Source organism: Caretta caretta, chromosome 2 (genome assembly GCF_965140235.1).
Source record: "Caretta caretta isolate rCarCar2 chromosome 2, rCarCar1.hap1, whole genome shotgun sequence".
Lineage (NCBI taxonomy): Eukaryota > Metazoa > Chordata > Testudines > Cheloniidae > Caretta > Caretta caretta.
The window spans coordinates 43,042,631-43,064,089 of NC_134207.1; the positions used below are offsets into that span (position 1 = coordinate 43,042,631).

Here is a 21,459-nt window from a genome sequence, read left to right on the forward strand (position 1 = left end):
CATTTCTACATTAGCATTTTCATAAAGCCTCCTACCACTGTATTACCATCTTTGCAGCTCTCTAGGAGCCATACTCAGGCTGTATCTACAATTAACAGTTGGGGGTGGTGGGAATGATGAAGAACAAGGATATTGTATCCTGACGATTGAAGTTGCACACAGCTCTGCACAGAGCATTTCTTTATCTTGGCCCCAATGTACTGTGAGTCATGAATGGAGTAACAAAAGGCAAAGAGATTTAATTTGAACTCTTTGGTAATCTTACTATATTGCCAATTCTCCAATTCCTCCTTACTTCCTGCCCTGGTCAAGGAAAACTCTTCCTATTCTATTTCAGGGCCCTTCCACAAGCTATCCAGTGCTCTTCATTTATATCCCTGCTTTAATGAGCTCCTGGCCACCCCCAATTTTGGTTGCCTTAGCTCTGGTCTACACTACGAGTTTAGGTCGAATTTAGCAGCATTAGATCGATTTAACCCTGCACCCGTCCACACGATGAAGCCATTTACTTCAACTTAAAGGGCTCTTAAAATCGATTTCTGTACTCCTCTCCCGATAAGGGGATTAGCACTGAAATCGACCTTGCCGGGTTGAATTTGGGGTAGTGTGGTTGCAATTCTACAGGATTGGCCGCCGGGAGCTATCCCAGAGTGCTCCATTGTGACCGCTCTGGACAGCGCTCTCAACTCAGATGCATTGGCCAGGTAGACAGGAAAAGGCCTGCGAACTTTTGAATCTCATTTCCTGTTTGGCCAGCGTGGCAAGCTGCAGGTGAGTGCAAATCTCATCAGCAGAGGTGACCATGATGGAGTCCCAGAGTCGCAAAACAGCTCCAGCATGGACCAAACGGGAGGTACAGGATCTAATCGCTGTATGGGGAGACGAATCTGTGCTATCACAACTCTGTTCCAAAAGATGAAATGCCAAAATATTTGAAAAAAAATCTCCCAGGGCATGAAGGACAGAGGCTACAACAGGGACCTGCAGCAGTGCCACATGAAACGTAAGGAGCTCAGGCAAGCCGACCAAAAAACCAGAGAGGGAAACAGCCGCTCGGGGTCAGAACCCCAAACATGCCACTTCTATGATGAGCTGCATGTTATTCTAGGGGGTGCAGCCATCACTACCCTCCACCCCTGTGCTTTGACTCCGTAAATAAATTATCACACAACAGGGATGCGCATTTTGGGGATGAGGAAGATGAGGAGGAGGAGGCTGAAGATAGCACACAGCAAGCAAGTGGAGAAACCGTTTTCCCCGAGAGCCAGGAACTGTTTCTCACCCTGGATCTGGAGCCAGTACCCCGCAACCCACCCAAGGTGGGTTCCCGGACCCGCCAGGCGGAGAAGGGACCTCTGTGAGTGTACCTTTGTAAATATAATACATGGTTTAAAAGCAAGAGTGTTTAATGATTAATTTGTGGCCAGTACAGCTACTGGAAAAGTCTGTTAACGTGTCTGGGGATGGAGCGGAAATCCTCCAGGGACATCTCCATAAAGCTCTCCTGGATGTACTCCCAAAGCCTTTGCAAAAGGTTTCTGGGGAGGGCAGCCTTATTCCGTCCTCCGTGGTAGGACACTTTACGACTCCAGGCCAGTAGCACTTAGTCTGGCATCATTGCATAACAAAGCATGGCAGTGTATGGTCCCGGTGTTTGCTGGAAATCAAGCAACATCCGTTCTTTCTCTCTGTGTTATCCTCAGGAGAGTTTCAGAGTAACAGCCGTGTTAGTCTGTATTCGCAAAAAGAAAAGGAGTACATCTAAGGTGGCACCTTAGAGACTAAAGCTCATGCTCAAATAAATTGGTTAGTCTCTAAGGTGCCACAAGTACTCCTTTTCTTTTTCCTCAGGAGAGTGATATCATTCATGGTCACCTGGCTGAAATAGGGGAATTTTATTAAGGGGACATTCAGAGGTGGCCATTCCTGCTGGGCTGTTTGCCTGTGGCTGAACAGAAATCTTCTCTGCTTTTAGCCACGCGGTGGGGGGAGGGGTGAAGCAATCACCCCAGAGAACTGGGTGTGTGGGGGGGGGGGGGGGGCGGTTAGTTGGGTTTGTGCTGCACGTTAACTCGAAAACCGCAGCCCCTCCTTTTAAATTGCCAACCCATTTTAAATGGCCAACCCAACAGCTGTTTGGTATGGGAAATGAGGGCGCTGCTGTTTGAAACCATTCCCACATGTTATGTAAGTTAAAGAAGCCAAAAGACTGTGGCTTACCATAGCTGCCTGCAAGCCGAATTCTGTTGCTCACCGGCCCTGCATGTGTGATCTCTCACACCAAACTGACAGACCCTCAATATAAGAGGCAAAATGCGACCTTGTACCAAATGCACACATGCTATGTAATGTTAACAGCAAGGTTCACCCTGAAAGACTCTACCCATTGTTCTCTAAAATTGTTACTCTCCCTTTTTTTTTTTTCCTACCGCAGCTGCAAATGTTTCAACGCTCACACTATCATCTCCTTCCCAGAGGCTAGCGAAGATTAGAAGGCAGAAAAAAAACCACCACACTCGCGATGAAATGTTCTCTGAGATCATGCAGTCCTCCCACACTGAAAGAATCCAGCAGAATGCATGGAGGCAGACAATGTTAGAGTCCAGGAAAGCACAATATAAACATGAGGACAGGTGGTGGGTTGAAGATAATAAGTGGCGTGTTGAAGATGATAGGTAGCGTCAGCTTGCTGACAGAAGGCAGGAGTCAATGCTGAGGCTGCTGGAGGATCAAACAGATATGCTCCGGCGTATGACTGAGGTGCAGGAAAGGCAGCATGAGCATAGACCGCCGCTACAGCCCCTGTGTAACCGCCCTCCTCCCCAAATTCCATAGCCTCCTCACCCAGATGCCCAAGAACTCTGTGGGGGGGCCTCCGGGCACCCAACCACTCCACCCCAGAGGACTGCCCAAGCAACAGAAAGCTGGCATTCAGTAAGTTTTAAAGCGCAGTGTGGCCTTGTCCTTCCATCCTCCCCCATCCCTCCTGGACTACCTTGGCAGTTATCCCCCTATTTGTGTGATAAATTAATAAAGAATGCATTAATTTGAAGTAACAATGACTTTGATCACCGCTTGCAGAGGCAATAAAGGGGGGGTGGGGAGAGTGGTTAGCTTACAGGGAAGTAGAGTGAACCAAGGGGCGGGGTTTTCATCAAGGAGAAACAAACAGAACTTTCACACCGTAGCCTGGCCAGTCATGAAACTGGTTTTCTAAGCTTCTCGGGTACGCACCCCACCCTCCTGTGCTCTTCTAGCCACCCTGGTGTCTGGCTGAGCGTAATCAGTGGCCAGACGATTTGCCTCAACCGCCCACCCTGCCATAAACGTCTCCCCCTTACTCTCTCAGATATTGTGGAGCGCACAGCAAGCAGTAATAACAATGGGAATATTGGTTTCGCTGAGGTCTAAGCGAGTCAGTAAACTGAGCCAGCGCGCTTTTAAAACTCCAAATGCACATTCTACCACCATTCTGCACTTGCTCAGCCTGTAGCTGAACAGCTCCTGACTACTGTCCAGGCTGCCTGTGTACGGCTTCATGAGCCATGGCATTAAGGGGTAGGCTGGGTCCCCAAGGATAACTATAGGCATTTCAACATCCCCAATGGTTATTTTCTGGTCTGGGAAGAAAGTCCCTTGCTGCAGCTGCTGAAACAGACCATAGTTCCTGAAGATGCGAGCATCATGAACCTTATCCGGCCATCCCACATTGATGTTGGTGAAACGTCCCTTGTAATCCACCAGTGCCTGCTGCACCACTGAAAAGTACCCCTTGCGGTTTATGTACCCGCTGCCTTGGTGCTCCGGTGCCAAGATAGGGATATGGGTTTGTCTATCGCCCCACCACAGTTAGGGAATCCCACTGCAGCAAAGCCATCCACTATGACCTGCACGTTTCCCAGAGTCACTACCCTTGATAGCAGCAGCTCAGCAATTGCGTTGGCTACTTGGATCACAGCAGCCCCCACAGCAGAGTTGCCCACTCCAAATTGATTCCCGACTGACCGGTAGCTGTCTGGCATTGCACGTTTTTAAGAGGGCTATCGCCACTCGCTTGTGAACTGTGAGGGCTGCTCTCATCTTGGTAATCCAGCACTTCAGGGCAGGAAAAAGCAAGTCATGAAGTTCCATGAAAGTACCTTTATGCATGCAAAAGTTTCACAGCCATTGGAAATTGTCCCAGACCTGCAACACTATGCGGTCCCACCAGTCTGTGCTTGTTTCCCAGGAACAGAATTGGCGTTCCACAGCATGAACCTGCCCCATTACCACCATGATGTCCACACTGCCGGGGCCCGTACTTTGAGAGAAGTCTGTGTCCATGTCCTCATCACTCTCCTCACCGCGCTGCCGTTACCTACTTGCCTGCTTTTGCAGGTTCTGGTTCTGCATATACTGCTGGATAATGCACGTGGTGTTTAGAATGGTCATAACTGCCACGGTGATCTGAGTAGGCTCCATACATGCCGTGGTATGGTGTCTGCAGGAGAGCAGAGTGGCAGCGGAAGTGGCGGGTGGATGATGATGCTGACAGCAATATGGTGCCCGCACGGAAAAAGGCACGAAATAATTGTTGGACGTTGCTTTCATGGAGGGAGGGGGGAGCAAGGGGTGCTCGCCAGCAGACAATGTAGTACAACTGCTAGCTGTCATTGTCCCCTCGGTGCTTGCAGTGCTGCTAGCTGGGAGAGCAGCCTGAGGCAGAATGGCCCCCTCAAGGATTGAACTCACAACCCTGGGTTTAGCAGGCCAATGCTCAAACCACTGAGCTATCCCTCTGCCAATATTCCAGGCAGGACTGAATCTCCATTAGACAAAATGTAAAGAAGAGAATGACCTGAGTCACTCCCATTTATGTCCAGGCACCGCGACCAACCTCACAGAGATCTGCCAGGGCACCCATGACTGCCCAGGCGCCCCAACCGACCTCACCGAGGCCGGCCAAGAGCACCCAGGAGACGACGAGGGTGGCTACCAGTCGTAATGCACCATCTGCTGCCACAAGGCAATGAGTTGCTGCTGTGTAGCAATGCAGTCCTGCGTCTGCCAGCACCCAGGAGACATATGGTGACGGTAAGCTGAGCGGGGGCTCCATGCTCGCCACGATATGGCGTCTGCACGGGTAACCCAGGAAAAAAGGTGTGAAACTATTGTCTGCCGTTGCTTTCACGGAGGGAGGGAAGGAGGGGAGGCCTGACAACATGTACCCAGAACCACCTGCAACAATGTTTTTTGCCCCATCAGGCATTGGGATCTCAAACCAGAATTCCAATGGGCAGCGGAGACTGCGGGAACTGTGGGATAGCTACCCACAGTGCAACACTCCGGAAGTCGACGCTAGCCTTGGTACTGTGGACGCACTTCACCAACTTAATGGTCTTAAGTGGGGACACACGATCAACTGTATAAAACCGATTTCTAAAAAATCGAGTTCTATAAATTCGACCCAATTTCGTAGTGTAGACATAGCCTCAGTGTACAAGTTAACTGCAATGAAAACACATTATCCGCACTCAAATTAACTCCTCCGAGTTCGCCTAGCTCAAGCAAGGATGGCCACACTGCAACACACTCCAGCTACACATAGTGGTGTTAGCAGTGGACAAGTTTTGCTAACTTGAGCTGTAGTCTAAACCCTCTGGGAGTCAGCCAACTTGAGTTAAGAGCACCATCATACTCACATTAAGGGTTTGTATGCGAGGATGTGACTCAAGTTAACTTTGCAGTGAAAACTAGCACTCAATTTGGAGATCAATACTGTTTATATTATACTTCTAATTTCCCTTCCCACTAACCACTCTTCCAAAAAACCTACACCACTCTAAAAAGGCATTTCTCAACAAGGCCAACAAAACTAACATGGAGTTGACAGACCAAGCCATTTTGGAGATATGAGCCCTAAACCCACAGACATTCTAAACAGCGTGAAACATCGTCCCCCCTGAATTCAAGTTTCACCATTGACTTCAGCAGGGCCAGGATTTCAGCCAATAACTAAGTTCTGATTTTTTACCAGCTTCCCAGAAATGTTATGACCTGGGATGAGCTATGGTACACAAAGTTTCGGGGGGCAAAGTGGGGGGCCTGAAAAACCATAGAGGATGAAAGTTAGCTTCACAAGGTAAGCCTGATGAGGCTACTGCTGCACATCTTCCTGAATAAGAAACCGAAGAGAGGAGATTACTTTTATCCTATTGGGAGGAAAACCTGAAGTTGCCACCTCGTGACTTATTTCCAATCACCCCCCAAAAATCCTGCAACATGGTGACCCTCCTCTAAGTAAGGAAGACTCAATATGTCTCCTGAAGCACATTAACACTGTCGTACATATGCCAAAAATTTGGTCTCTTGAACTTTTAGGAGCCTAGGAAACTTGGGATCCAAACAACCTCACCGTTTAGGCACCATATAAGTAATACTTTGATCCCCATGTATTTCTTCTTATAACTGGGTTCACAAAAGAATAGAAATAGGTTCATGGAAAATAAGTCCCAGAATGGCTCTTAGCCAAGATGCTCAGGGACACTACCCCATGCCCTAGCCTCTGACTGCCAGAAGCTGGAAGTGGATGACAGGGGATGGATAACTCGATAATTGCCCTGTTCTTTTATTTTCCTCCAAAGCACCTCGCATTGGCCATTGTTGGAACACAGGATGCTGGGATAGATGCTGTGCTCCCTCTAAGCTGCACAGTCAGGCAGCCACCCAGGAGTGATTCAAGGACCGCACACTTCATTAGCAGAGCTGCGAACATCTGGCAGCACGTGTTCATGTGCCCTTCCCCCACCGCTTTGCAGCCATATTTCTCCTGCCCTCTCCCTTGGAGCCCCTGGCCAGCTGTTCCTGGGACCCTCCGACTGGCTGTGCAGAGCAGGGCAGAGAGAAGAGGGTGCTGATGTCAGGGTGTCCCCCTCCATATCCCATCTCTGCAGAGCAGGGAAGGGGAACAGGGCTTAGGAGCAGGAGAGGTGCTGTGGTCTGAGGTCTGAACGAGCCTTCTGAGCCCTCCCGCGGTGAGTGCCTTAGAGAGATAGGACACAGCATCTCAGAGACTTCCCTAGCAGCCAGCACACAATCTCTGTTTCTCTCTCTGTCTCACTCCCCCTCCCCACCATGTACCCGATCTCCACAGAGCAGGGGCAGGAGGGGGGACAGGGCTCAGGAGCAGGACAGCTGCTGTGGTCTGAAGTCCCAATGAGCCTTCTGAGCCCTCCTGCAGTGAGTGACAGTGCCTTAAAGAGACAGCGCACAGCATCTCCCAGAGACTTCCCCAGCAACCATCACACACACAGTCTCTGTCTCACACACACACACACAGCATCCCAACACATACTTGTATTATTTTTGTTGTTGTTACTTCTTGGTACTTCCTGCAATGCATATATATTCTCCATAATTTTATTCTTTCACAGTGTGTTATTTTAGTTTTTTGACTGGTCTATGCATTTTATCATTTTTATTTCTCTCTTATGCTTAAATTTAATTCTTTGAGTACCGAGTTCTAAAATGCCTAACCTGTCCTGGCTGAAGTAGTTATCCCTGTGGTAACTTTTAAAAAATATTACATCTAGGTTTTTTGTTTCTATTGGTGGTGGACATGCGCACATTACTTTGGTGCACACAACAAAATTTATTCCTTATATGGATGGAAAAAATTAGATGGAACATTGGCTAGATGAACCATTGATCTGACCCAGTGTTCTAACACTAACTCAGACTGGGGAGGGCAGAAAAGGACAAAAAAGAGAGGAACTACTCTTAAGATGAGCAGCACCAAAATATTTTATCAAACTCCCATTGTGAAAATATTCCAACAAAAGCTTTCAGGTAACACACCAAGTTTACCATAAAGTTGGCAGCCTGCCACTGTAGCCATTTAAAGCTTGCTCTGTGTACCAAAAGTAATTCGGCTGGAAAAGGAGAGGGAAGGGGGCAATAAAGAAAAATCTTGTTACACGGCAGAAACACAGTCATCCAAAACTCAACTGCTTGGCCCTCCCTTTCCAACCAAGAACCAGCCGACTTCCTGTTCTGACTCTCAATTACCTAAATGAATTTGGTGCTGTCCAAGAAGTTCAAATAATGGGAATTTTACTGTTTTACTTAAAGAGTGCTATATTAGAACGAAATGCTGCTGCAATACAACAGTAACTGGAAAACTAAACTAAGAGCAAACGAATCATGCATACAACTCATTTTTAGAAATGAGTGAGATTAGTACTTAAGAAAGATACCAGCTTGACAGCAGTTGTGCCTGAAATCCTTTATTTCTCTGCTAAACAGGTAAAGGAATGGCAGACTCAGAACTACCGTCAAACTAACCCTACTACCTAATCTTGATCTAGAAAACCACCTATACGGATGTGTCCACACCAGGGGTCTCCAAACTTTGTGAGACAAGAGCCATATTAGATTTTTGAAGGGGCTTCGCGGGCCAAAGCAACTGTGAAAGAAATTAAATATATGCAAAATCTTTTAAAAAGCAACACTACTCTACTCTGTCAGTGTTGCATTAAATTCCAAATCAGGTATAAAAGTTAATCGATACAGGTACTGTAAGTTGGCTCCCCTTTTTGGGTCTGCTCTGCCCCGTGCCTGCTCCCTTCTCCCTATGCCTGCTAGGCGTGCCTGCTCTGCTGAAGAAAATTACAAAAGACTGAAAGTTTGGCTGTACCTTGGTAAGAGAAGCTCCAGGTTCCCATTGTTGGTTGGGACTGTTTGGTTCTATTAGTGCTGTAGTTAAAATTTAACCATTATGAAATTGTTAATTTCCATCTTCTTTACTCCATTTATTGGAGATGTAATTAAGCATCTGGCTTGTATTTTTACTCTAAGGCAGGGGCCCGTGCCTGCTCGGCTGCAGCAGCAACACTCCCCTAAGTTGGCTCCCCTTTTGGGGGGAGGGGGGGGAACGACACTGGCTCCTGGGGGCATTCACCCCTCTGCACAGCTCAGCTGAGCTACCCCCCTCCCTCACGCGAGCTGCTGCCGGCAGCCCCTCCCCCTGCCTGCTCAGCAGGCCTACTCACCTGCAGCCTGCCTGTTTGCTTCTCCCTGTACCTGCTCGGCTGCAGCAACGACTCTCCCCTAAGTTGGCTCCCCTTTTGGAGGGACACTGACTCCCAGAGGCACTCACCCCTCTGCACAGCTCAGCTGTGCAGCCACCCCATGTGAGCTGCTGCCAGCGGGCCTTCCCCCTGCCTGCTCAGGGTGCCTACTCAGCTGTTCGCTTCTCCTCTGTTGGTTGGAGGGCCAGACAAATGGAAGCCCCGGGCCAGATCCGGCCAGCAAGCTGTAGTTTGGAGACCTCTGGTCTACGCTATGGACTTTACAGCGGCACAGCTGTACCGCTACAGCTGTGCCACTGTAAGGTCTCCCATGTAGCCGCTCTCCTGCCAGCATAATTATGCCAACCCCAATGAGCAGCATTAGCTATGTCAGCAGGAGAGCCTCCCCTGCCGAAATAGTGCTGTCCACAGTCGCTTTTGTCTGTGAAACTTAAATCAGTCAGGGGCACGTTTTCTCAAGTTTTCAGTGTTCTGCAGGTCTTTGTATTGATAATGCAGAAGCATACTACAGAAGTTATCAGAGGGAAACGGTTTTATCAAATGATAAAGGAACAGATGGGGGGATAAGCCTTCGAGAGTTTGAGGTGGGGTTTGGGGTTTTTTTGCATGATGTAGTTGAAGCTTCTGACACTGGGAGAAGAAATGCAGCTAGTCTTTCCCTCCCCTTCTTAGGCAAAGGTTGAGGAGACTATGTTTGGAAGGAGCAAATCCTGACAGGGGTGTGGGGAGGGAGGGGAAAAAAAAAAAACCCAACCCACACCCCCCCAACTGACATAAGTTTCACCGACAAAAGTCCCAGTGCGGACAGCGCTATGTCAACGGGAGACACCCTCCCGCCGACGTAGCTAACGCCATTCATTAGGGGTGGTTTAATTATGCTGGCAGGAGAGCTCTCCTGTCGGCCAAGAGCAGCTATATGAGAGCCCTTACAACAGCACTGCTGCAGCGATACAACTGTGCTGCTGTAAGGTTCATAGTGTAAACACAGCCTTATTGCCTTACTGTATCTGCTAAAACATCTATCAATAGGAACATCAGCTTGATGTTTCTGCTAAACTGATTAGCAGTGAAGAAATTAATGCTGACATTTAATATTTAAAAATCCAGAGTTCATCTATTTACATGAATTGAACAGTTCATCTTTCACAGCTACATCTTAAAGCTGTCTGCAGATTCAGGAATGTAAGAATTGCCACTCTGGATCACAAAGGTTCATCTAGTCCAGAGGTTCTCAAACTGTGGTCCACGGACCACCAGTGGTCCGCAAGCTCTATTCAGGTGGTCTGTGGATAGTTCCCTCTAAGGTGCGCACCTGGGCGGCCGCACACAAGAAAATGAAGGGCCACCCACCTAATTAGAGGAGCCATGCAGAGCTGCAGCGGCCAGAGAGACCCCCCTCCTTCCCACCCCCAGCTCGGGGGCTGCCGCGGCGGGGGAGAGAGGAAGAGACCCCTGCCCCTCCTTCCCAGCCAAGCTCGGGGGCTGCTGCAGTAGAGGAGAGAGGGCACATCTATTGCATTAGAAAGGCAAGACTACCGATATTAAAATATGAGTTGTGCTCTTTTATTTGTAGAACAAAAAAATGTTTATTATTAAAGTTTTTTTTAATATAGCGCTTTTATCCAAAGCGCTTTACAATAGTTAGCTAACAGTACAAACAACATTTGGAAAGATCATTAAGTTGTCCACCAAGATCCTCGGCAATTTTCAAGCGGTCCGCAAAAAAGAAAAGTTTGAGAACCACTGATCTAGTCTACTATTCTGACTAAGAGTGGCAATTACCAGATGTTTCAGAGCAAGATGCAGGAACCCCTGGAGCAGACAATTATGGAATAACCCTCCCAGACCACATCCTGAAAATAATCTTTTCTGAACCCCCTCTTCTGGCCTTCAAACAAGAAAAATCTCATCAAGCTCGTCATCAGAAGCAAACTCCCCACAGACCAGGGTACCAACTCAAAGCAGCACCAGCCTCTCTCAGATGAAAAACCTGTAAACTTCTCCACTGTTACAAGATCCCCCCAACATACATTTCAAGATACATGAGTCCTACACATGTAGTGTACATCATCCAATGCACAAAATACCCCCATAACAACTATATGGTGAAAAAAGACAATCACTACTCTTGAAAATGAACTCACAGGAAACGATAGACAAAAAATCATCACCTACAGGTGAACACTTTTCACAGAGTGATCACAAGACTTCAAAACATGTTCGTAAGTAGAGCCTGGGAGCTTAAATCCATAACTTTGCTAGACACATCTAAAAATCATGGACTGAATAGACACACTGGATTTATGACTTATTACAGCAATCTCTGCTTACCCCCACCCCCGCTTCCTCTCCCTCCATGACTGGAGAGGTGTTAATGGGCCACTTCACCTTTGATGCTCCCTTGAAATGTGTACTTATGCAAAAAAAATCTGTTCCACTTTGTACTTAGCCGTGACACCAAATACTGTACGTTCCCCACACCCGAAGAGCTCTGCATGAACTTGAAATCTTCTCTCTCACCAACAGAAGTTGATTCAACAAAAGACATTACCTCACTCGTGTGGTCTATCATTTGCTATTATTATTTTACTATTTTCCCGCTTGCCCCCACTTGTAGATCATGATAGCCATCACTGTCCAATTTCAACTTTTACAGTAAAATATATCTCCCCTGTACTACATACAACCTATTTTAGAGGACAGATATAGTTTTCACTCAAATATAACTGTAGTAACTGACACTCTTGTATCTGAAAGTAGCACCCTGGAACCCCCATATTCACCACTGTGATGTGATATGTTTTATACAAAGTATGCCTTATGAGGTATCATTTAAAAAGTCTTGACTGTTGAATCTTAATATCCTGTTGGATTGTATGTACTATCATTGTACATGAAGTTATGAAGTATTGCTATATGTGTTACTGAAATACATTGTGAGGTTGGGACACACCCAGAGCTGGCCTTTCAGCAGGGACAAAGGAACAAATCACTGGCCAGACAGGTGTTGATCCCAGAGACTTCTCAGAGAGGGCAAGCAATGAGGACTGCCTGACCCCACATCACAGCAAGACTCTTTTTAGCAGCTGGAAAAAAGTATAAAAGAGGGATAGTGACATCACTTGGCCTCTCTCCTCCCCCATCTCAACACCTGGAAGACAGTCTGGAAGACAAAGACTTTGAACTGCGGAAATTGGTCCCACACTGGGAAGGGAAACCAGCCTGTGTATTGAGAACTGTGAGCTGCCTGTAACATCTATTAGGATGAGAGACTGCCTGATTCAAATATTGCTTAGTTTGTAGAATTTACAGTGCATTTCTATTTTTATTTCTAGGTAACCAACTTTGATCTCTTTTCCTGCTACTTATAATCACTTAAAAATCTATCTTTCTGTAGTTAATAAGTCTGTTTTATATTTTACCTAAAACAGCGTGGCTTTGGTTGAAGTACTTGGGGAATCTCAGCTCAGGTTAACAAGGGCTCTTGCATATCCACTACCCTTTTATCAGAGTGGCAAATTAATTAATGAGCTTGCACTGTCCAAGGGAGTCCTAAGAGGTTATATTTATGGGGTGCAAGGCTGAGGTGAATGGTACCTACCTCTGTATGATTTGTGAGTGACTCAGGGAGCATTCGTGCAATTTAGTTGGGTGTGGGGCTCCACATTCTGATGGCTGAGTGATCATAGCACTTGGAGGGGTGTTGCTGCTTGTCTCTGGCACAGCATTGTGTGAGACAGTCCAGGCTAGAGAGTTAAGGAAGCACAGCAGTTCCATAGTTCCAGGTTGTACCCCAGGGATCCCGTTACACTAACATACTCTGAGAAGGGAAGAGGGAATTTTAGAGTTGTCAGGATAGAAATAAGAAAAGGAGTACTTGTGGCATCTTAGAGACTAACCAATTTATTTGAGCAAAAGCTTTCGTGAGCTACAACTCACTTCATCACGAAAGCTTAGAGACTAACCAATTTATTTGAGCATAAGCTTTCGTGATGAAGTGAGTTGTAGCTCACGAAAGCTCATGCTCAAATAAATTGGTTAGTCTCTAAGGTGCCACAAGTACTCCTTTTCTTTTTGCGAATACAGACTAACACGGCTGTTACTCTGAAACCAGGATAGAAATATTAACATACTATGTCAGTCATCAAAATCCAGTATAAATTCCTTTCTATGAAATCCATTAGAGGAAAAGCGATGAAATCAAAGAATGTGAAACTAGACACAGACACAAGAGTCACCACACTACAAAAAGAATCATGAGACAAATCAAGAAGTCAAGAAAAGGAATTAGCTGCATTAAGTCTAAGGATGGCAGAGTGTGCCACAAAACCAATAGCATTCCAGATGGACAGAATATGTGAAGGAAGTTTTTGACAATCCTGAAAAATTGGAGATATAGACGCTTCAAGAGAAGAAAAAGCACTGCATACTACAATGTGAAAGCTAGAAACAGGGATGAAAAGTATAAAGTGAGGAAAAGCAGCTTAAGTGGATGGTGTTCTGTTTGAAATGCTACAAACCCTGAATGAAGAGTCAAAAACTAACCTGCTAAAACTTTTCAGATATACGCACAAGGAGAACTTCCAACGGACTTCAGTCTTAATTACTCTACCAAGGGTTAATAATGCTAGAGAATGTAAACAACAGTGAACTATAAGTCTGATAAACCACATACCAAGTTTTGTTGAAAGTTGTCAGCACAGGGCTACATCAACCTCTTCAGACAAGATGTAGCAGAAGTCAGTTTGGTTTCCACTCGGTACTAGGCATATGGGAAGCAATCTTTGCCCCGAGGATCTTATGCAATCACATGATAGAGATGCAAAGGGAAATTTATATGTGCATTGTGGATTTTGAGAAGGCATCTGATAAAATCCAACACAAGAATATACATATTCCCAAGGAATGTAATATGGACGTCTAAGATCTATAATTAATAAAAAGCCTGTATGGGGACAGAAAGCAGCAAGTCAAAAAACTATGAACTGAGTATTGCAACATTAAGAAAAGTATGCATCCTATCTCAGCAACTATTTAACACAGTTAGAGGGTATAATGAGGGAAAGTTTATAAGACACCAAACAGAGCATACAGTTCAATGGTATATACATGAACATAAAATATGCCAGTGGCCCTGTCATAAATATAAAGGGAAGGGTAACCACCTTTCTGTATACAGTGCTATAAAATCCCTCCTGGCCAGAGGCAACATCCTGTTACTTGTAAAGGGTAAGAAGCTCAGCTAACCTGGCTGGCACCTGACCCAAAGGACCCATAAGGGGACAAGATACTTTCAAATCTGGGAGGGGGGGGGGGGGGGGAACCACAGAATGACAATCAACATTAGGAAGAAAAAAAATATAACAAGGAAACATTTATACATAAAGGTAGGCAACACCAATATCTTGACAGTCACATGGTAGAACAAGCGAATAGTTTCCCCTACCTAGGAAGCCTAACAACATCAGACCGAAAATGTGACGAAGAAATTAAGAGAAGGATACAGCTTTGGGGGGGGGGGGGGGGGGGGGAATGTATTCAACAACTTCCAAAGCTACTGAAAGTTCAAACTGCACAAACACACTAAATTACTAAATGCTCCTCTATGGATGTGAGAGCTGGACTCAAGAAGCACATAGACAACTCAGAAATTTGGTGCTATAGAATAATGTTAAAAATTAGCTGGATAACCAGAACTATGAACAGAACTATGAGGTGATGAGAAGGTTGAATTTAAAAAAAAAAAAAAAAAAAAAAAAGTCAGAAAGTTTCCTATTCTCCACTGGCAAGTAGATTTTTCAAGGTCTGGAAGGGAGGAATCCTGAAGATTAAAGTCAGTGTTCAGATACACATTTTGCACATGCCCAGCACATTTTAAATGGTGCAAATATGTACACACATGGTATGCCTTTTACACTCAACTTTATTTTAATTGTTTTCCAGTTTCATAAAATTTCTCTGAACAAGTTAGAAGTTTTAATCTGAACAATTTTGTTTACAATATTATCTTTCGAGAATCTTAGAAACTTCATCTGTAGCCAGAAAATGTAGAAAGATACTTTACATAACCCCCTCCAACTCCATATTTGCATGAGACTAATGTAGACTTTTTATTTGTGAAACAGCATCAGTAATTTCAGCTCAGTTTTGGGGAAGTTTGCAAATTAAGACCCCAGTGCTGCAAACTCTTGTGCAAGTGATCAACTTAACACATGCAAGTGCTCCCATCCTTGTTACGCATGGATCTAATCCAATTTAAATTAAAGCCAATGGAAAGAATTTCACTGCTTTTGCTGTAAATTGGATGGCATCCCAAATGCGTATTTGCAGAACAGAAGCCTTAATGTTGCTATAATATATGGCTAAGGAAAGGGAACCCATAGTCAAAACATTTGTTTTAAATCCTAAAATAAGTTTAACTTTTTGCAGCATTTTGCAGAACCATGGACACACTATTGGCCATAACATTCTGAACTGTGGAATAAAAAATTCAATCTAGATGTTGCAATATCTTGTTACAAATGTTACCAGACTCATTTTGTAACCATTTATTAATCAGATTTTATATATGTACCAGTTTATGTTATGTAACTAATTATGGTGTTAATGCAATACAAGTACAGTAGAACCTCAGAGTTACAAACAACAGAGTTACAAACTGACCGGTCAACCACACACCTCATTTGGAACCGAAAGTACACAATCAGGCAGCAGAGGCCAAAAAAAAGCAAATACTGTACAGAACAGTACCATGTTAAATGTAAACAAAACAAAAAAAAAAGGAAAACTTTAAAAAATTGACAGGGTAAGGAAACTATTTCTGTGCTTGCTTCATTTAAATTAAGATGTTATAAGCAGCATTTTTCTTCTGCATAGTAAAGTTTCAAAGCTGTATTAAGTCAATGTTCAGTTGTAAACTTTTGAAAGAACCACCATAACATTTTGTTCAGAGTTACAAACATTTCAGAGTTACGAACAACCTCCATTCTCAAGGTGTTCATAACTCTGAGGTTCTACTGTACATCTAAGTCACCCATTAATATAAGGCCTAAAATAAAACTTGCTCTTAAGTAAAAGATTTATCAAATTAAGTTTTCCCTCATGTATTTCAGGTCAGAAACTGGCTAAATGTATTAAAGGCTTTCAGTGACTCTAAGTTATTGAAAAATAGAAGTTGGTCCCAAATGAACAAAGTAAAAGATAATGCTGCTTTGTATGCTTGAAGCAAGAACAGTGTCTTTAATCTCTCTAAGTACCATGCGTGTCTAGGATCAGTTATACAAATGTTTATTAAAACAAATCTTTTCATTCCACTCTTATACATAAAAATCAGGCATCTAGAATACAAGGAAGGTGCTCATTTATTTTGGCACTTCTAAACTACACACACCTACATTCAACTAAGCTTCCTGTATGTTAAAAATAAAATACTTGACCGTCTTTAATCTTTATCTCCAAAAGAACACATTTCCCAGACACATGAACTGACTTCTTATCCATAATAATTTAATAGTAAAGGAATACTTTAAATAATACAGTTGTTTACATTGGTTAATGTAATGCAGAGAACCTTACTTTCGCTCAACGTTACGAATTGCCTAGATTTTCAGACATACATTTCTGATTTTTTTTTTTTTTTTTTTTTTAACTGGGCTTGCACTCTTTGGTGCCCCACTGTAGGAAACATGGGATTGCCAGGGAAGACTAACTCAATTCTGTGACAAAAAAATGTTGCTTACCAGTAAGCGCTCTGCCACGCTACAAGTTCAAGAGTGTTTTTGTAATCATTTCATGACTTACCTGACTTGGTTCAACATGGTTTTGTTATGAAGCTGCTGTGTAGTCAAAATTCAACCATGTTTGTTGTAGCCAGATCAGATAAGAGTCATGAAATGGTTACAAAAAGAAAGAGTTGTAGCCTGGAAGGGCCCTCATTGGTAAACAGTCATAATTTGCTGAAAAACTGATTTAGCCGTTCAGGCAGTTCCACAGTTCACATAGTGAGACCACTAAGATGTGAAAGTTGAGAGGGCATGTCTAAATCAATGAATACACAATAATTTGGGCATATTTCAGTACACATGCCAAATTATTTTAAGTGTACAAAAGTGTCTGGCCATTCACATACCTACTAAAGGTGCAAAACTATATGATAATCAGAAGATACTACCACCACATCGGTCCCACAATTCCACACATTCCCACAGCTCAAAACTGGGCCCAAATGCAGTAGCAAGAATGCTCTAAAAATACAATTTTAACTTCCATTTCTGACCTGGTGAGATCAGTCTCTTTAGACCTGCAAACAGTAACAGAAAGCTGAACCAGTATAAAAAATATTTCTACTTTCAAAAACAGCCGCAGTACAATATTTCTATAATATTGTTAGATGGCCAATATGGCTGCAATCTGCTAATCTAATCATCTGCTTAACGGGGTTGGAATATTGTTGAAGCATTGTTGCAGAACACTTTCAAAGCAGTGTTATGTGATACCAGGGCATTCCGTTTGCAATCACATTTACTCGCTTTGTAGAGATTAACCTTGTAGTTGGACATGACTTTGTAGCCAGGTCTACTCCAGTGATGGGCACAAAAAAAAAAAAATTCTATCAGTGCTAACACTAATTTACCAGTAAGAGCCATAATGTAAACAGATTCCCACAGCCAATCCCATTTTACCAACATTTTAGTTAAGCCTATTACAAGCAGGGGTAAAAAACACAGGTCTAGATACAAAAGCCCTGTCTACACCAGGGCTCCCAGCAGTTCAACTGAACCAGGTGGAAAACTCCTCCAGGGTAGGCAAGGGGTCAACAGATAGCTCCGTCATGACTTCACCATATAGACTGCTAGCGGTATCATACCACATATTATGATTTTGCACTCTGGACTGCTGAACAGAGACCATTAAATACCTCACCTTTTGTGAGGTGGCCGAGGTCCAAGTGCTGCAACCACAATCCCCAGTTATGAGAACATTCAGCAACATTTAGAAGATTTAATCCAACTGCTGTACTGCTCTATCTTGATCAAGAAGCTCAAAAACAGCCTATTGAGTTACTGCAGGGACTTCCAGTCCTTCACACACACCCACAGCTGCCACAACTATTCACAACAATTGAAAGAGTAGCTCTAACAACAATGCTGTCAATGCCTCTTGCCTCAGCCTCCGACATAAGGGGCTTATACAGTGGTAGTTGTGACCTATCTCCTGAAAAAACAGCTCATAATCACGACAGTGCTCCTGGTCTAAGAGGAGTAGTCTTGAGATCACTTCCACATACACATTTCCAGCACAGGTGTACAATGAAAGTCAGTCTGTGGGAGTTTAACACAGACAGCTAATGATAGCTAGGTGGGGGATAAAAAAACAATTCAATAATTTTGAACCTTCAGGACATGCACACAGCTAGCCCATCTAATCACATTAATTTCTTACTATCATCCTCATCTTCCATCCTACCATTTATCATTCACTTGCTGTGTCCTATTTCAAATTATTTTTAAGGTCTTTAGAAGAGAACTATTTTCCTGTGTGTTTGTATATCATCAAATAGAGTACAGCCATGATCCTTTGTGTGCTACTGCTATACATAATACAACCATACTCACACAGTTGAGTCTGTCCTGCTCACTCCGTCTGACAGACTTGAAGAGGGGCAAGCGAAAAATGTGTCAAGTTTTGTTTCCCATATTACAAAATCAGGAAGGCTAGAGGTAAGTTAACTTTCCTTTTTTAAACAATTAGTTGTATAAGACGTTGCACAGTCTTCTTCTGTTCTAAAAAGTTGCTTTCTGAAAAGTTCCAAGATGTGGAGTACAGCATAAGAGTCCTGCGTTTCATCCTCTCATCCACTTAATACATGCAAATAACTCAGCGCCCTCAACATTTTGACACTAGCAATAACTTGTTTGTCAGACTATTTCTACAGTTTTAGATTGCACTCCAATTACTTTTCCTTCATTTTTGGTAAAAGATTGTAGGAAAGGGGATTTCTCTCATTTTTAGTAAACCTGTCACTAGAGGACATTCTGAAGCAACATTCTGACAAACAATGACTTAAGAGTAATGACTAACTTTAATTGTAAGACCCTGCTAAGATCTCAAAATTATCTGAACTGGTACAATCAAACTAGCAAAGAGACTACATGTCAGTAGTTCTCAAACTCTTTTTTTGGTGGACTACTTGAAAATTGCTGAGGGCCTCGTGGACCACTTAATGATCTTTCCAAATGTTGTTTGTACCATTAGCTAACTATTGGAAAGCGCTCTGGATAAAAGCGGTGTATAAAAAAACCCCCTTAATAATAATTTTTTTGTTCTACAAATAAAACCACACAACTCATATTTTAATATCACTAGTCTTAGCTTTCTAATTCAATGGACGTGCCCTTTCTCCCCCGCTGCGGCAGCCCCCAACCTGGGGCTGGGAAGGAAGGGGTCTCTCCCTCTCTCCCCTGCCACAGCAGCCACAGAGCTGAGGCTGTGAAGGAGGGCCGTCTCTCCCTGGCAGCTGCAGCCCTGGAGCTGGGGAAAGTTGCCTCTTTCTCTGGCGGCCACAGCCCTGCACGTCCCAAATTCCCTCCACCCTCTCTTCTCACTCCATTGCCCCCCTCCCAAATACCCCCTAAATTAATCCCCCACAAGGCCACCAGCTCACCCTACACATGTCTTCTCCAGGGTCCAAGCACCTAATTAGTGAAGCCAGGCCTGTGCAGCTCCACTAATTAGGTGGGTAGCCCTTCATTCTCTCGTGTGCAGCTGCCCAGACGCGCACCTTAGAAGGAACTATCTGTGGATCACCTGAATGGAGTTCACGGACCACTGGTGGTCCATGGACCACAGTTTGAGAACCTCTGCTACATGTTAATGTTCCAATAAACTATTTTTTAAGTTTCAAAATTACTATATATAAAAATGAAAAATGAAAACCCCAGTATTTCAAGTCCTCAAATTTCAGAGGTTGAATTCCATTTTATACAATATGCAGAAGTCATGGTACATTCTACTGAATTACATGCTAAATAATGAGCCCTACAGATTTAAAGAAAAAATCCACTCAAGCAACTATCTCTATAAAATGAAATATTGAACTTCAAGAGTGCAATAAAAAACTCAACAGATGTGTGTATCTTTGTTTGTAAAGTCAAAACAAATATGCTAGAGAGAAATTCATTATTTACTCTAATACTATGAGATTAAAGACCTATCGAAACCATGCAGGAGAAAAATACTCAGAACAGTATTAACACCAGGGTGGATAAAAATCAATGATTGTTTAAAGAAAAAAATTAAAAATCTGATTGCTTTTTGAAAAAAAAAACCTTTTTATCAAAACAATCTAAAGATAGTTTTAATTAAGATACATTATACTCAAAGATATCTCATCATGGAATAGGGACTATAAATTCTAATTCTATAGTATGGGACAATATATTCATGTAATGTTTAAGAAAAGTTTTGTAAATGAGTTCCAATAGTTTATGGATTAGGACCCAAATTTATGGGGTTCCACAGGCTTCCGTATAGAAAGATTAACCTAAATAATTCATCTACCCAATGAGACTCAGTGCTCAGTCTAGAAGATACCATCAGAGATGCTTAGTTTTACAGTTCTCAAACTGTGGATTTGTGTCTCCAGAGATAACATGCTTGTTAACAGCAAAAATGTTTTTAAATAAATAAACAGAGGTGAGAAATAACAGACCTCAACTCTATTGTCCCTCTGCAAATCTGTGTACACAGAGTCAATCCCTTACCTCTCTAAAAGTGCAACGTTTCAAAAAGTTCAATGAATAGAAGATTGTTGGGGGCGAAATACATCTGGACAAGGAGAAGAAGTCTGGAGATAAATGTGAGAAGTTAAGGACAAATACTTGCTTTGTTAAACTATTATATGTTTGCTGTTGAAGAAAAAAATCCAGAATACTTAACGTTGTTGTTTTAGTTAAATAAAAATTTAAATCTCTGTCTGGTGGTGTTCTCCTCCTAATACAGCATGGCAAGAAAATCCTCCATATATTAATGATTAACCTGTTGAACTGGAGATAGTTCACCTCCCAATGACTTCATAAATATCTGCTTCAATTACCTTTGGTAAATGAAATAACCAAACAATCATTCATTTTCTGATATAGCTGTAAAACTAATCTGAAAAGTTTTCAAAATAAATCACTGTTTAAAAATGTATAGTGTGTACCTTTCAAAAATGAAACCTACATCTATCTCCGAGTTGTGAAGAATATGTATTAAGGTTATAACAACCAACAAGAATGCACTTTTATGTAGAAAACTATGATTAAATCGAGTCTTCTTGACTAGTGATTTAAATCAATTTGATTTAAATCAAATCTACCCTGATTAACACTTTAATCAAAAAGAGCATTAC

At 43.2% G+C, this 21,459-nt stretch overlaps 1 protein-coding gene across 4 annotated transcripts in view; it reads right to left on the minus strand.

Moving 5' to 3' along the window:
- The window catches only part of PLEKHF2 (pleckstrin homology and FYVE domain containing 2), a 42,883-nt gene that overhangs the window by 12,775 nt on the left and 8,649 nt on the right, over window positions 1-21,459 (minus strand). The window contains exons 2-3 of one of the 4 annotated variants that reach the window (XM_048841277.2): window positions 13,744-13,865; window positions 12,670-12,888 (exon numbers count right to left, since the gene is read on the minus strand). The exons of 1 other annotated variant lie outside the window; for it this stretch is intronic. The gene's annotated coding sequence lies outside the window, so the exon portion shown is untranslated. 2 more of the 4 variants (XM_048841278.2, XR_007355390.2) reach the window with 2 other exon arrangements.